Raw genomic sequence first — 6,496 nt, 5'->3', positions numbered from 1 at the left:
AGGGATGGAAAAGCATTTATCTTGCAAATGGAAGTGAAAAGCAAGCTGGGGTAGCAATACTTATATAAGAAAAAATAGACATTAAAACAAATACTGTAACAAGAGACAAAGAAGGACACTATATAATCATCAAGAGGACAATCCAATAAGAAGACATAATAATTGTAAATATTTATGCACCCCACATGAAACCACCCAAATACAGAAAGCAGTTAATAAGAAACATAAAGGAACATATTGAGAATAATTCAATAATAGTAGGGGACTTTAACACCCCACTTACATCAATGGACCGATCATCTAAATAGAAAATCAACAAGGAAACAGTGGATTTGAATGACCAGATGAATCTAACAGATCTATTCAGAACATTCCATCCTTAAAATGAAAAACATTCTTTTCTATTACACATGGAACATTTTACAGAGTAGTATTAGGTCATAAAGTCTCAATAACTTCATAAAGATCAAAATCATACTACGCATCTTTTCCAAACACAATGCTCTGAATCTAGAAAGCAGCCACAAGAAATAACCTGGAAAGAACACAAATACATGCAGATTATTCTAATGTGCGCGTGAATAATGAAAGGGTCAACCAAGAAATCAAAGAGGAAATCAAAAATTACATGGAGATAAATGAAAATATAATCGTCCAAAATCTTTGGGATGCAGCAAAAGCTGTTCTAAAAGGGAAGTTTATAACAATATAGGCTTACCTCAAGCAGAAAGAAAAATCTCAAATAAACCACCTTGCACCTAACGGAGCTACAAAAAGAACAAACAAAACCCCAAAGCAGTAGAAGGAAAGAAATAATAAAGATTAGAGCAGAAATAAATGAAATAGAAACTGCAAAAGTAATAGATCAGATCAATGAAACCAGGAGCTGGTTCTTTGAAAAGATGAAATAAGTCGAGCAGAGAAGGATAGATACCATATGCTTGCACATATAGCTGGATTAGGAGGAACTTATTGGAGGATGATGGGGGAGAAGAAGGGGGGAAATAGTTGGGGAGAGGGAGGGAGGCAAGCCAGGAGTGACTCTTGAATGCTGAGAACAAACTGAGGGTTGATAGGGGTGGAGGAGAGGGGAGGGGGATGATGGGCATGGAGGAGGGCACTTGTTGGGATGAGCACTGGGTGTTATATGGAAACCAACTTGATAATAAACTATTTCAAAATTCAAAAAAAAGATGAACAAAATTGATAAACCTTTAGCTGGACTCATGAAAGAAACAGAGGACTAAAAGAAAATCATAAATGAAAGAGGAGAAATAACCAACACCACAGAAATACAAAGGTTTCTAAGAGAATATTCTAAGAAATCTATGCCAACAAGTTAGGCAACCTAGAAGAAATGGATGAATATATAATGTCTCCAAATGGAATCAGGGAGGAATAGAAAATCTGAACAGACCAATTACTAGTAGTGCAACGGAATCAGTAATCAGACACCTCCCAACAAACAAAAGTCCAATACTAGATGGCTTCACAGGTGAATTCTACCAAACATTTAAAGAAGAGTTAATACTTATTCTTCTCAAACTTGCAAAAAATTAAAGAAGGAAAGCATCCAAATTAATTCTGAGAACAGCATTACCCTGACACCATAACCAGATAAAGACACTACCAGAAAAGAAAACTACAGGCCAGTATCCCTGATGAACATAGTTGCAAAAATCCTTAACACAGTATTAGCAAACTGCATCCAACAATAAAGAAATCACTTACCATGATCAAATTGGATTTATTCCTGGGAAGCAAAGGTGGTTCAATATTTGCAAAACAATTGACATGACACATCACAACAACAAGAGAAAAATGAAAAATATATGATCATTTCAACAGATGAAGAAAAAGTATTTGACAAGGTACAAATTCCATTCATGATAAAAATCCTCAACAAAGTAGGTTTATTTTATTTTACTTTTTTAAATATACCACTTTTTTTTTAATGTTTTATTTATTTCTAGGAGAGAGAGAGACAGCGTGAACAGGGGAGGGTCAGAGAGAGAGAGGGAGTCACAGACTGAAACAGGCTCCAGGCTCTGAGCTGGCAGTCAGCACAGAGCCCGACGCGGGGCCCGAACCCACAAACCGCGAGATCATGACCTAAGCGAAAGTCGGACGCTTAACCGACTAAGCCACCCAGGAGCCCCTCAACAAAGTAGGTTTAGAGGGAACATACACAGACCAAAGATGAAAAACCCACATCATACTAATTGGTGAAAAACACATTTTTCCCTAAGATTGGGAAGAAGACAAGAATATCCACTCTCACCACTTTTATCCAACATAGTACCAGAAGTCCTAGCCATAGCAATCATACAACAGAAAGATATAAAAGGGATTCATTATTGGTAAGGAAGAAGTAAAACTTTCACTATTTACAGATGACATGATACTATGTCTAAAAATCCCTACAGACTCTACCAAAAGACTAGAATTGATAAAGGAATTGAGTAAGGTCTTAGGATACAAAATCAATGAACAGAAATTGGTTGCATTTCTATACACTCATAATTAGGCAGCAGAAAAAGAAATTAAGAAAATAATCCTATTTACAATTGCACCAAAAATAATAAAACACCTGGCAATAAACTTGACCAAGGAGATGAAAGACCTGTACTCTGTGAACTATAAAACACTGCTGAAAGAAATGAAGATGACACACAGGGAAAGACCTCTCATTCTCATGGATTGGGAGAAGAAATATTGTTAAAATGACTATACTACTCAGAGCAGTCTAGAGATTTAATGAAATCTCTATCAAAATACCAAAGGCATTAGAACAGAACTAGAACAACAGAACTAGAATGATCCTAAAATTTGTATGGGATCACAGAAGACCCCACAAAGCAAAAGTAATCTTGAAAAAGAGCAGAACTGGTGGTATCACAATCTCAGATTTTGAGATATACTACAGAGCTGCAGTAATCAAAACAGTATGGTTTTGGAACAGAATAGACATGTAGATCAATGGAACAGAATAGAGAACTCAGAAATAAACCCATGCATACAAGTCAATTAATCTGTGACAAAGGAGGCAAGACTATACAATGGGGAAATGATGGTCTCTTCAACAAATGGTATTTAGAAAACTGGCTGGCTACATGCAAAAGAATGGCAGTGGACTTCTTTCTTACACCACAGACAAAAATAAAATCAACATGGACTAAGGACCTAACTGTAAAACTTGGACACCATAAAAATCCTAGAAGAGAGCACAGGCAGTAATCTCTCTGACAATGGCTGTATCACCATCTTTCTAGATAGGTCTCCTGAGACAAGGGAAACCAAAAGCAAAATGAACTATTGGGACTGCATGAAAATAAACTTTTGCATAACAAAAGCAGCCATCATCAAAACTAAAAGACAACCTACTGAATGGGAGAAGTTATTTGCAAATGCTGAAAGGTTAGCATTCAAAATATATAAAGAATTTACACCACACCCCCAAAATAAATAATCCATTTAAAAAATGGATAGAAGACATGAACAGATGTTTCTTCCAAAGAAGATATCCAGATGCCCAATTAGACACATGAAAAAATGCTCAACGTCACTCATTATCAGGTATCAGGGAAATGCAAATCAAACCCACAATGATACATGACCTCACACCTGTCAGAATGGCTAAAATAAACACAGGAAACAACAAGTGTTGACAAGGATGTGGAGGAAGTGGAATCCTTGAGCACTGTTGGTGGGAACGCAAACTGGTGCAGCTGCTCTGGAAAACAGTATGGAGGTTCCTCAAAATATTAAATATAGAATTACCATATGATCTAGTAATTCTACTATTGGGTATTTACACAAGGAATATATAAACACTGATTTGAAAAGACATATACACCCCTACTTTTATTGCAGCATTATTTACAATAGCCAAATTATGGAAGCAAGCCAAGTGTCCATTGATACATGGATGGATAAAGAAGAGGTGGTATATATACACAATGGAATATTATTCAACCATAAAAAAGAATGAAACCTTGCCATGTATAACATGGATGGATCCTGAAGTGTAGTAAGTCAGAGACAAATACCATATGATTTCGCTCATGTGGAATTTAAGAAACAAATGAACAAAGAAGAGACAAACCAAAACAAATAAAAACGAAACAAACCCTTAACTCTAGAGAACTGATGGTTATCAGAGGGGGGAATGGGTCAAATAGGTGAAGGGGATTAGAATGCACTTATGATGAGCACTCAGTAGGGTACAGAATTGCTGAATCACTGTATTGTACACCTAAAACTAATATAACATTAAATGTTAACTATACTGGCTTAAAATAATAATAAAAGGGATTGGTATTTATGGAGTGCTTGCTATGGGCCAGGCACTGTGCAAACAGTCCTAATATTAAACAGATAGATATTAAATGGGAGTGCTATTATTATCTTCATTTCACCAGTGGTGAAATGGAAAATCCAGGGGTGGGATGGACTGCCCAGGCTCACACAGATAGTAGGGGGAAGAGCTGGGACAGAAACCATGACTTTCTCATTCCATGGTTTATAAATTCATAACCTTTGGGCTAGCAGTCTTTAAGTGTTTTTGATTTCACAGTCTTTTTCTGAACCAAGATCACTTAAATATGTACAGTTATTTATTTATAAAGTGGACTCATATTTTATGGATTATAAAACATTTATGAAAATAGAAATTAAAAAGCATTTACTAAGGAATTATTTTGATTAATTGTTTTCTATTTTAATTTTTTAGTGATACCAAAAATACTTTTTGCTCTCACTGGATATACATTATTATAAATAATTTCATATGCTTAAGTTTTAAATGCTTGTCAATCCCAATGGTTTCATGGATCTCTGGCAAAACCTGAAAGTAAATTACTATGCATTTAAGGCCCCTTCTTAGTGATAGTATATGTGTATGTGTATTTCAATTGCCTTTGTGCGGTTTCTGGAGCTTTTTGTGAGTTTCTCATCTGGTCACTTAAGGTCATCCTTATTCGTACTGCGCCCCATGGCTGGTTGCTCACGCTAGGTAGAGGGCATGGTGTGGCTATTTCCTCATTGTTCTTTCTTTTGTGACTGTGTTGCAGGTTCTGTCTTCCTTCTGTACTTCTCTTGGTCCCCACTGTGCTGAAGGGACGGTGCCAGGCTCAGGCACTTAGGCGAATCCGCCATCATAGGGCCCTCATGGAGCCCCTGGTCTGGCTTAATTAACTTACCTGCCAATGAGGACTAGCACAGGTGCACGTTACAGGGGGTTGTTGGGGGCTTACAGAGCAGGAAAGCTAGCCCAGACTAGGGGGCAGAGCGGAAGGGGAGGGGAGAGTAACATGGATGGGGAGGGAGAGGGACCTTCCAGGCAGAGGCTACAGCATGAGTAAAGGTGAGGCCATGGAGGCGTGAGGGAGAGGGGTGTGCATGGGGAACCTGCATGTCTTTGGCAATGAAGCAGCACACGGAGGAGGGAGTCCGTAGGGGCGGATGGTGATGCTGGGGTGGGTCACTGAAGCCTGGTGGCAAATGCCATTAGTCCGCTTATTGAAGGCACCCATACTAATGATTATTCTACACACAACAAAAGTAGTATTTACAAAGTACCAATAAGAGCTCTCAGGCACGTGGCTATATGCTCTGCTGGCACCTCTTATAAACAGAAAGTGAGATAGAGACCCAGATGACTGCTTTCCTGGGCACTGCCTGCGCGCCAGTGTCAGGCCTAGCGCATTCAGGCACTCTCAGTTACAGCCTGCCACCATGGCGGTCAGAGGCCCTTCCTTTTCCTCTCTGATTGTAGCTTTTCCTCTCTGATTGTAGCTACAAATGAGGGGAAGGCGGAAGACCACAGGACCAAGAGCATCTTGGAGTATAACTAGGAAATGACCCTGCCAGGACATGTGGTAAGACAACCATCTATTTTTGTGAGCTAAGAAGGGCTGCTTTTTAAGGGACCCCATTTGCTGGGGGGGAGGGTGGTTTAAGGCAATGAGGATTTAGGACTGTTACTGGAGCAGCCCGTTAGGGACTCAGGCCCACTGCCACAAGCACATCATTAGCAGAGCTTTGGGAGGGGGAGAGAGAGAGCTGCAAGCATGCTCCTGGAGGGGGCCACCAAATGATAGTTAAACAGGTATTTCCCCTGTAGATCTGGGCCCTGGGTTTCCCTTCCTTCTTTCTTTATCCTTCCTGTCACCCGCCACTCTCTGCCAGCTGAATGCGCTATAGCTTTTCTGTGCAACTGAGGGTTTCTCCCTGGCAGATAATTCAAATTACTCCACCTCCGCCAGATAGCCCTCCCAATGATGGACGTGTTGGAAAGCACAATCAGGAAGTTTCAGGGGAGCTGAGACCAATGCTGCTGAATAGGTCCTGACTTTTACCATGTGTGGATTAAGGTGCAGCTAGATTTTTTCTTTGTGCCTCTTCAGCTTTTCTTCTGATTATCACAACAGTACATGCTCACTATAGAACCTTTTGCACTTGCAGCAAACTGAATGGGAGCAGAGACAAATTGGCT

The 6,496-nt window shown here is 39.4% G+C and overlaps 1 protein-coding gene across 1 annotated transcript in view; it reads right to left on the bottom strand.

Annotated features, from left to right (window-relative positions):
- The window catches only part of CLSTN2 (calsyntenin 2), a 634,687-nt gene that overhangs the window by 17,052 nt on the left and 611,139 nt on the right, over positions 1–6,496 (bottom strand). The gene's annotated exons all lie outside the window — the stretch shown is intronic.

The sequence above is a fragment of the Hyaena hyaena genome, unplaced genomic scaffold (assembly GCF_003009895.1).
Source record: "Hyaena hyaena isolate Hyena2069 unplaced genomic scaffold, ASM300989v1 scaffold_311, whole genome shotgun sequence".
Lineage (NCBI taxonomy): Eukaryota > Metazoa > Chordata > Mammalia > Carnivora > Hyaenidae > Hyaena > Hyaena hyaena.
The sequence above is the reverse complement of the archived record's forward strand: the minus strand, read 5'-3'. Positions and strand labels throughout refer to the sequence as shown.